Consider the following 11,092-nt stretch of genomic DNA (forward strand, 5'->3'; position numbering starts at 1 on the left):
AGCCACACAAGTAAATGAGCTTATAACGAAAAAGGGATTTTTTGTTTGTTGCAAAAACGACGCATTGTCATTAGGCTACATTTCTAATGTTTATCATAGAAGATGTAGCCAGGAACATTTCCTAATGTTAATCTTGCATTTTACCAGAGAAAAATAGGCTACACTGAGAAGAGCACCAGAGAAATTCTTTGCTACACTGTCAGACCGTCTGTTTGCTGATAGAATGCCACTTGTGAATTCTCATCCATGAATTCACATCCGAATGGAGAAGTGCAACTGAAGCACAAAATTAGTCTGAAGCCGAGCAGAAAATAACAAGTATATTAGATCAGCATTTACAAAACTAAAGCAAGATATTTCTCCCGTGTTTCATCTCTTTGTCTGGGTGAAAAATTACCACGACCCCTGATGGAGATCAAATCAGCATGATCATATTTGAGTGTACGCTTTACATACCAATTCCAAAATCCAGTTATTTTTTCCCCATAGATTTCTTTACAAAAAAAAAAAAACATTCATCTCTGACATGTCAACAGAGCACCAAGCGTACACTAAGCCTTTAAACTTTTAAAGCCTTTTTACATTGAACTCAGCTCGTGTCGTGCTAATTCTGCTTTTTTTTGCAACCCACGTAAACATCCTTGACGCCCACCACAAAATGTTAAAATCGTTAATTTGTTACGAGAAACCTGCACCGCTATGTGAACAGAGCCGGGTGCTTATTATGGGATGTATTAGGCTACAAATCTGTTGGGATGTAATGTTAATGATATGTTAGAGAAAGGCCCCAATGAACAATTCAGGACATGAATAATCATATTTATCTAGGTAAAAATTTATTTTATAGCATAAGGAAGTGACATTTCATCACCAAAGCACGTATTCACACACTCAGAGTGGATGGACACCCATATATATATATATATATATATATATATATATATAAATTAAGAATCAGGTGCTATTTGGGATGTGGGCTGAGACTTATTGGAGAAGGTGGAGAGGGTAGGCTGGTCAGTTCAACTGGGTTTACAGGGTAGGGTAGGGGGGCATTCGTATGACAACAGTGGAATTTAGGCCAATGACAGTCAAGAGAGAGAAAAAAAAAATCTAAAAACAAATCTATGCAAGTCAACTAGTTAGGTAGGACTTCATGGTGATAAATGGTAGGGTTATGAGAATTAGTTTCTGGTGGGCCCATTCATAGAAATGATTGCATATACAATATGATTGAATAAACTGTCAGATTGAGAGAACATATATATTGGGTTGCTGTGAGATACAGTATCTAGTCGAGGACACTGGGACGACAGCAGTAAAGTGATTGAGTGTTAGCTATTTATTCAATATATATTTTTTTAAATACATGGGAAATTACTTATTTTGTACACTTTTCAGCAGATCGGGTTAGGAGCATCGTGCGGGTGAGGAGGGCGGTGGCCCAATTCTTCCCTCTGGCTGCATTCATCCTGTTTTAAAAACTTTCAACTGTTGGGAATGTCAGGAAGCTGCCTAGTTAACTAAACTATAAACTACTAATTTAACTAGCTTAACCAACTAATGTTATGTCCTGTCGATTCATTTCTAGTTTTGGCTTTACATTGGAGCTGGGTTTTTGCTGATATGACAAACACTTGTAGTTGGCGACGAGTTGGTTTGCCTTTGGCTAACTTAGCATTAGCATTAGCAAGTGGCCACATCGAAATCCCACGCAACTTCAAACAGTTACTGCTATGATTGTCGAAATTAGCAACAAAGATACATTTACTGACATATAGTTTTAAAGTTTATAACTAGTTATCTACTACAGTATTTTCAACATCACTGTTTGCTATTTAACTAGCGACGGTGTGTAACTTAAAACGTGAAGTATTCGCTAGCACAATACGAGCGAGACACGTACAATTTAGTTTCGTATTACATTGAAACAATTAAAATGGTGACAAATAGCTAAATGTAACGCACTAAAACAAAATAGACAAAACTACTTATGCAACAAACAAACAAAAAAAAAAAACTTAATCTCAATGAAAACTTACCGAAAGACAATACACTTAAACTTTTTCCAGCTCCAAAAAACAAAACGCCTCAAAATGGAGGAATGGAAATTCGTTCAGGGATGAAAAAAAGTTTCCTCTTTCCCAAACAACCTCACTCCCTTTGAGAGAGTTACCGCTTCGATACTTTTATCGATGTAATTCTAAACTATTGAAAGTCACAGCATACGAGTGGCGATAAAATGTTGAAATACAACAAACAAACAAAAAAAGGGATTCCCACGTTTCGGTCAGAACGGTTCTCTGTTCCCGGCAGGGTGGATCAACAATAGGCGGAGGGGGTCGGTGTGCTACTTCCTGAAGTCACCGGAGGGCAGACGAGGCTCTGACGGGACACACATCAGGTGTTAAAAGGCGTGGTGCTGAAATGACAACGCTTGACTTTATAAAGACCTAATGACGAATTTCTAATGAAACCTAATGGAAGCTATTTCTTATATAATCTAGCTAATCAGTTGACCTGGAGTAGCTATCCAATTTCCTAAGGGGAAAGATTGCAAAAGATTTAATTGAACTTGTTGTAATTCATCATGTTTTTTTTATAGCCTATTTAGCCAAACCAGTAGCCTATGAAACATTTGTTAGACTTAGTAGGCTATTGTAACATGAATACAACCAGTCCGGCAACCCAAACTCAAATCTAGGATCAGTATTGCCTTTTAGATCATAATGAATGGACAGGGAGGACCTGATCCTAGATCAGCACACCTACTTAGGGACACTTAAGGGACACTCTGGGATTTTAATTTACATTAAAAATATATACTATTGGTTCCACTTTGCGTCTTTATGAACATTTCACAACCCCCTGACCAATTAAACGTATTCAAAATAGCTTGTCATCAAAACTCGGAGGTGGCTCTCAAAGTTGTCAGTATCTCCACCACAGCTGTTGAAGTGAAGCTCACGTCTTCACTCCTGAGGATGTGTTTGTTGGTGGGTTCTTAGCCAGATGTGATCAGAGGTAAATTGCACTTTAATATTATGTATTTCTGGAGTAAGATAAGTATTCCTCAGATATAATTCTGCTGTTGACATCATGTTTTGAGAGTTTCAGCTGGTTAGCTTTTAGCTAACCCAGAATCTGACAGACAATGTTCAATCTCCTGTTTTTAGTCCCCATCACTCCCTCATCACTTTTTCCCTTACTCGTCACTTCTGGTCGTCACTTCCTGTTGAACGCGGAACGTGGGAGAGCTCGGTTTGTTGTTTTGAAAAAGTTTGGTTACTAGTTAGCTTCCTTTTGAGTTTGGATCCCGCGATGCGGTTGGCATTGCTGGGACCGCTAGTATCTGTCTAGTGATCTTGCCGACCAAGGCCGGGTCTGAGGAGCTGTTTGGCGTAGCAGCTAGCCTAGCCGGTGGGAGTTCCGTTGAGGACAGTGGTGTCTCTCTATCACAGGTAAAGGATCTTGTCAACAAATAAAACAAGTTCTACAAGCAGTTGTTACAACAACAATCCAATAGCTTCATGTGTTTTGTCCAAATACTAGTGGAGTCAACTAATAAAAGAATGGAGAGGTCCAGGACCTGAAGAACAGTTTGCAGTTCACCCGGGGTCAGCTCGACGAGTTGAAACAGGAGAACGGCAAGATGACAGCAATCTGTAAGTCATTGAGAGAGGACATCAGTTTTGTATGTGAATCCATGATAACAATGACACAGAAATCAGATTATCTCTAGGGACAATCAAGGCGGAACAACATGGTTGTGGACGGAATTGCAGAATATCCACATGAGACCTTGACGGAGTCGGAGGACAAAGTGAGGGAAATGATTTAGGTGAAACTGAAGATGGACTACAGGAAGATTGAGGTGGAGCAAGCCCACAGGACTGGAAAACCCACTACAGGCCCAGGTGACAGGCCCAGACCGATAGTGATCAAGTTCCTGAGGTTCAAGGACAAGGTAGCTGTTCTGGAAAGAGCCAAGAACTTGAGAGGAAGATATATCTTCCTCAATGAGGACTATACTGAAGCTGTGCGCCAGAAGAGGAAAGAACTGATCCCTGCCATGAAAGCTGCCAGAGCGCGTGGGGACATTGCTTACATCCACTATGACAGGCTCGTAGTCCACCCTCCCTCCCAAAAGCCTGGAAGAGATGAGAGAGCTAAGATTATGGGTTCATAGCTTCAACCCTGCAGCACACACACACACTTACACACACCAATTGATTAATGGACAGCTGAATGTATATATTTTTTCTCTTGCTTTCTTTGTTCTTTTCCATATTATGTCTATCTCTGATAAGCTACCCAGGAAAAGAGCTGAAAATAGCTCATATTAATACATGTAGCCTTAGGAATAAGGTTCATGAAATCAATAACTTGCTAACATCAGATATATTAGCTATTTCTGAGACTCACTTAGATAATTCCTTTGATGATACAGCAGAAGCAATACAAGTATATAACATCTATAGGAGAGACAGGAATGCAAATTGGGAAGATGTTGCTGTATATTTTCAGAACCATATCCCTGTAACGCTTAGAGAAGATCTTATGTCACATCAAATTAAATTGTATGAGTCACATGCGCTGAATACAACGGGTGTAGACCTTACAGTGAAATGCTTACTTACAAGCCCTTAACCAACGATGCAGTTTCAAAATATTGAATTAAACTTGTCAAGTGTTATTGAAGTGTTGTAGTTGCAGGTTCCCTTGGCACATCTAAAGCCTTTTCTTTTAGGGTAATAGGCCACCAAGTGCCAACAGTCAGTATGTATGAAATGCTTGATAGTGTATGTGATGTAAACAGATACATTTAAACTCAGTTTTTCACAATTTCTGACATTTAATCCTAGTAAAAATTCCCTTTCTTAGGTCAGTTAGGATCACCACTTTATTTTAAGAATGTAAACTGTCAGAATAATAGTAGAGAGAATTTTTTATTTCAGTTTTTATTTCTTTCATCACAATCCCATTGGATCAGAAGTTTACATACACTCAATTAGTATTTGAGAGCATTGCCTTTAAATTGTTTAACTTGGGTCAAATGTTTCGGGTAGCCTTCCACAAGCTTCCCACAATAAGTTGGGGGAATTTTGGCCCATTCCTCCTGACAGAGCTGGTGTAAGGTTGGAGTCAGGTTTGTAGGCCTCCTTGCTCGCACACACTTTTTCAGTTCTGCCCACAAATTTTCTATGGGATTGAGGTCAGGGCTTTGTGATGGCCACTCCAATACCTTGACTTTGTTGTCCTTAAGCCATTTTGCCACAACTTTGGAAGTATTCTTGGGGTCATTGTCCATTTGGAAGACCCATTTACGACCAAGCTTTAACTTCCTGACTGATGTCTTGAGATGTTGCTTCAATATATCCACATAATTTTCCTCCTTATGATGCCATCTATTTTGTGAGGAGCACCAGACCCTCCTGCAGCAAAGCACCCCTCACAGTTAGGATGGGGTTCTTCAGCTTGCAAGCCTCCCCCTTTTTCCTCCAAACATAACGATGGTCATTATGGCCAAACAGTTCCATTTTTGTTTCATCAGACCAGAAGACATTTCTCCAAAAAGTACGATCTTTGTCCCCATGTGCAGTTGCAAACCGTAGTCTGGCTTTTTTTATGGCGGTTTTGGAGCAGTGGCTTCTTCCTTGCTCTTTCAAGGTTATGTTGATATAGGATTTTTTTTGTTACTGTGGATATAGATACTTTTGTACCTGTTTCCTCCAGCATCTTCACAAGGTCCTTTGCTGTTGTTCTGGGATTGATTTGCACTTTTCACACCAAAGTACGTTCATCTCTAGGAGACAGAACACGTCTCCTTCCTGAGCGGTATGACGGCTGCGTGGTCCCATGGTGTTCATACTTGCGTACTATTGTTTGCACAGATGAACGTGATACCTTCAGGCGTTTGGAAATTGCTCTCAAGGATGAACCAGACTTGTGGAGGTCTACAATTTTTTTCTGAGGTCTTGTCTGATTTCTTTTGATTTTCCCATGATGTCAACTGAGTTTGAAGGTAGGCCTTGAAATACATTCACATCCAACTATACCTTTGTCTGTACATTATACCTTAAAACTATTTTATCGCCCCCAGAAACCTCCTTTTACTCTCTGTTCCGGACGTTCTAGACGACCAATTCTCATAGCTTTTAGCCATACCCTTATCCTACTCCTCCTCTGTTCCTCTGGTGATGTAGAGGTGAATCCAGGACCTGCAGTGCCTAGCTCCACTCCTATTCCCCAGGCGCTCTCTTTTGATGACTTCTGTAACCGTAATAGCCTTGGTTTCATGCATGTTAACATTAGAAGCCTCCTCCCTAAGTTTGTTTTATTCACTGTTTTAGCACACTCTGCCAACCCGGATGTTCTAGCCGTGTCTGAATCCTGGCTGAGGAAGGCCACCAAAAATTCTGAAATCTCCATCCCTAACTACAACATTTTCAGACAAGATAGAACGGCCAAAGGGGGCGGTGTTGCAATCTACTGCAAAGATAACCTGCAGAGTTCTGTCTTACTATCCAGGTCTGTACCCAAACAATTTGAACTTCTACTCTTAAAAATCCACCTGGCTATATACAGGGGGTATCAGTACAGAGTCAATGTGGAGGCTATATACAGGGGGTATCAGTACAGAGTCAATGTGGAGGCTATATACAGGGGGTATCAGTACAGAGTCAATGTGGAGGCTATTTACAGGGGGTATCAGTACAGAGTCAATGTGGAGGCTATATACAGGAGGTACCGGTCCAGAGTCAATGTGGAGGCTATATACAGGGGGTACCAGTACAGAGTCAATGTGGAGGCTATATACAGGGGGTACCGGTACAGAGTCAATGTGGAGACTATATACAGGGGGTACTGGTACAGAGTCAATGTGGAGGCTATATACAGGGGGTATCAGTACAGAGTCAATGTGGAGGCTACATACAGGAGGTACCAGTCCAGAGTCAATGTGGAGGCTATATACAGGGGGGTACCGGTACAGAGTCAATGTGGAGACTATATACAGGGGGTACCGGTACAGAGTCAATGTGGAGACTATATACAGGGGGTACCGGTACAGAGTCAATGTGGAGGCTATATACAGGGGGTACCGGTCCAGAGTCAATGTGGAGGCTATATACAGGAGGTACCGGTACAGAGTCAATGTGGAGAATATATACAGGGGGTACCTGTACAGAGTCAATGTGCGGGGGGGCACCGGTTAGTTGAGGTAATATCTACATGAAGGTAGAGTTATTCAAGTGACTATGCATTTGTTGGTCTGATGTGATTAATGGGGAGCATCCAGACGCTGCACTTGATGAATTTATGAATTTGCTTCTTCCAGTTATTGATAAACATGTAGCTGTTAAGAAACTGACTGTTAGAACTGTTGAGGCTCCATGGGATTGATGAGGAATTGAAAAACTGTATGGTTGAAAGAGATGAGGCAAAAGGAGTGGCTGATAAGTCTGGCTGCACATCTGACTGGCTGACTTACTGCAAATTAGAAATGATGTGACTAAACTCAACAAGAAGAAGGAGAAACTGTATTTTGAAGCCGAGATCAATGATATAAAGAATGATGGAAAAAAACAACTTTGCAGTACTTTAAATGAAATGATGGGCAAAAAGACAAATTCAAACTCCATCTTTCATCAGATCAGATGGCTCATTCATCACAAAACCATTTGACGTTGCCAACTATATTAACGATTAAATCATCGTCAATGTGGGTAAACGTAGGCAGGAAATGCCAACAACGAACAGTGAGCCATTATACTCATGTTTAAAAATAAAAACAAATCATGAAAGAAAAGCAGTGTAAGTTTGAATTTTATAAAGTTAGTGTGGGAGAGGTGGAAAAGTGATTGTTATCGATCAATAATGACAAACCTCCTGGCTTTGACAACTTAGATGGAAAGCTACTGAGGATGGTAGCTGACTCTATAGCCACTCCTACTGAGGATGGTAGCTGACTCTATAGCCACTCCTACTGACTCTATAGCCACTCCTACTGACTCTATAGTCACTCCTACTGAGGATGGTAGCTGACTCTATAGTCACTCCTACTGAGGATGGTAGCTGACTCTATAGCCACTCTTACTGACTCTATAGCCACTCCTACTGACTCTATAGCCACTCCTACTGAGGATGGTAGCTGACTCTATAGCCACTCCTACTGAGGATGGTAGCTGACTCTATAGCCACTCCTACTGACTCTATAGCCACTCCTACTGACTCTATAGCCACTCCTACTGAATCTATAGCCACTCCTACTGAGGATGGTAGCTGACTCTATAGCCACTCCTACTGAGGATGGTAGCTGACTCTATAGCCACTCCTACTGAGGATGGTAGCTGACTCTATAGCCACTCCTATCTCTCATATCTTTAATCTGAGCCTAGAGGAACGTCTTTGTCCTCAGGCCTGGAGGGAAGCCAAAGTCATTCCGCTACCCAGGAGTGGTCAAACGGCCTTTACTGGTTCTAACAGCAGACCAATCACCTTGCTGCTGCCAGCTCTTAGCAAACTGTTGGAAAAAATGGTCTTTGACCAAATACAATGCTATTTCTCTGTAAAACAAAATAACAGACTTTCAGCACGCTTATAGAGAAGGGCACTCAATATGTACTGCACTGACACAAACAATGGGTGATTGGTTGAAATAAATTGATAATAAGAAGATTGTGGGAGTTGTACTGTTAGATTTCAGTGCAGCCTTTGATATTATTGACCATAACCTGTTGAGAAAAAATGACGTGATATTTCTTTTCAACCTCTGCCATATCGTGGATGCAGAGCCATCTATATAATAACACTCTGAGGATTCTGTTTCTTTAAACTTCTCTAATGTCAGACGATGACTTGCCACGGGTATTAAACAAAGCATGTGTGTCCGTGTATGCTGATGATTCAACCACATACGCATCAGCAACCACAGCGAAGGAAGTCACTGAAAACCCTTAACAAAGAGTTGCAGTCTGTTTTGGAATGGGTGGCCAGTAATAAACTGGTCCTGAACATCTCTAAAACTAAGAGCATTTGATGAAATTCTAGATCTCAGCTGAATCTGGTAATGAGTGGTGTGGCTGTTGAACAAGTCGAGGAGACTAAATGACTTGGCGTCACCTTAGATTGTAAACTGTCCTGGTCAAACGCATACAGATTCAAATGGTTATAAAGATGAGGAGAGGTCTCTGCTTTTTTTGGACACCACACTCCACAATGCAAGTCCTGCAGGCTCTAGTTTTATCTCATCTTGATTATTGTCCAGTCGTGTGGTCCCAGTGCTGCAAGGAATGACCTAGTTAAGCTGCAGCTGGTCCAGAACAGAGCGGCACGTCTTGCTCTTCATTGTGATCAGAGGGCTGATATAAATACTATGCTCGCCAGTCTCTCTTGGTTAAGAGATGAGGAGAGACTGACTGCATCACTTCTTGCTTTTATAAGAAACATTGATGTGTTGAAAATCCCAAAATGTTTGCGTAGTCAACTTGCACACAGCTCTGACACACACACTTATCCCACCAGACATGCCACCAGGGGTCTTTTCACCGTCCCCAGGTCCAGAACCAATTCAAGGAAACATACAGTATTACACAGAGCCACGAGTGCATGGAACTCCCATCTTATATAGTGAACAGCAAACCTGGTTTAAAACAACAAATAAAGCAACACCTCTCCCCCATGTGAGCTACTTGTTGTGTGTACTGACATGTATGTGTAACACACACACACACACACACACACACACACACACACACACACACACACACACACACACACACACACACACACACACACTACACTACATGTTCATGTTTTTAAATGTTTGTAACTTGTATTTTTTCCGTTGCATGTCGGATCGCAGTAAGACTAGCTGTTGCCATTGGAGTCGTCTAATGGGATCCTAATAAATCGAATCAAATATGATCTCTGCTTGTTGGCTAACTAGCAAACCTGGTCATTGGCATAAAGTGTGAACAGATTCATCAGATGTGTGTGGCAATAGCTAACTAGCCATCCTATTAGGTTGCCACTAGCTCTCAAGCTTTTCCCTACAGTTTTCAGCCATTCTGCCTTCTCCCTACAGTTCTCAGCCATTCTGCCTTCTCCCTACAGTTCTCAGCCATTCTGCCTTCTCCCTACAGTTCTCAGCCATTCTGCCTTCTCCCTACCTTTCTCAGCCATTCTGCCTTCTCCCTACAGTTCTCAGCCATTCTGCCTTCTCCCTACAGTTCTCAGCCATTCTGCCTTCTCCCTACAGTTCTCAGCCATTCTGCCTTCTCCCTACAGTTCTCAGCCATTCTGCCTTCTCCCTACCTTTCTCAGCCATTCTGCTTTCTCCCTACAGTTCTCAGCCATTCTGCCTTCTCCCTACAGTTCTCAGCCATTCTGCCTTCTCCCTACAGTTCTCAGCCATTCTGCCTTCTCCCTACAGTTCTCAGCCATTCTGCCTTCTCCCTACCTTTCTCAGCCATTCTGCCTTCTCCCTACAGTTCTCAGCCATTCTGCCTTCTCCCTACAGTTCTCAGCCATTCTGCCTTCTCCCTACAGTTCTCAGCCATTCTGCCTTCTCCCTACAGTTCTCAGCCATTCTGCCTTCTCCCTACAGTTCTCAGCCATTCTGCCTTCTCCCTACAGTTCTCAGCCATTCTGCCTTCTCCTTACCTTTCTCAGCCATTCTGCCTTCTCCCTACAGTTCTCAGCCATTCTGCCTTCTCCCTACCGTTCTCAGCCATTCTGCCTTCTCCCTACAGTTCTCAGCCATTCTGCCTTCTCCCTACAGTTCTCAGCCATTCTGCCTTCTCCCTACAGTTCTCAGCCATTCTGCCTTCTCCCTACAGTTCTCAGCCATTCTGCCTTCTCCCTACAGTTCTCAGCCATTCTGCCTTCTCCCTACAGTTCTCAGCCATTCTGCCTTCTCCCTACAGTTCTCAGCCATTCTGCCTTCTCCCTACAGTTCTCAGCCATTCTGCCTTCTCCCTACTGTTCTCAGCCATTCTGCCTTCTCCCTACAGTTCTCAGCCATTCTGCCTTCTCCCTACCGTTCTCAGCCATTCTGCCTTCTCCCTACAGTTCTCAACCATTCTGCCTTCTC

General features: G+C 42.2%; 1 protein-coding gene across 2 annotated transcripts in view; it reads right to left on the bottom strand.

Moving 5' to 3' along the window:
* The window catches only part of LOC139366585 (catenin alpha-1-like), a 219,630-nt gene extending 217,212 nt beyond the window's left edge, over positions 1 to 2,418 (bottom strand). Inside the window, exon 1 of one of the 2 annotated variants that reach the window (XM_071104258.1) lies at positions 2,040 to 2,418. The gene's annotated coding sequence lies outside the window, so the exon portion shown is untranslated. The remainder of the gene's footprint in view (positions 1 to 2,039) is intronic. The other variant, XM_071104259.1, reaches the window with a different exon arrangement.
* Between the last annotated feature and the right edge of the window lie 8,674 nt (positions 2,419 to 11,092).

The sequence above is a fragment of the Oncorhynchus clarkii genome, chromosome 14 (assembly GCF_045791955.1).
Source record: "Oncorhynchus clarkii lewisi isolate Uvic-CL-2024 chromosome 14, UVic_Ocla_1.0, whole genome shotgun sequence".
NCBI lineage: Eukaryota > Metazoa > Chordata > Actinopteri > Salmoniformes > Salmonidae > Oncorhynchus > Oncorhynchus clarkii.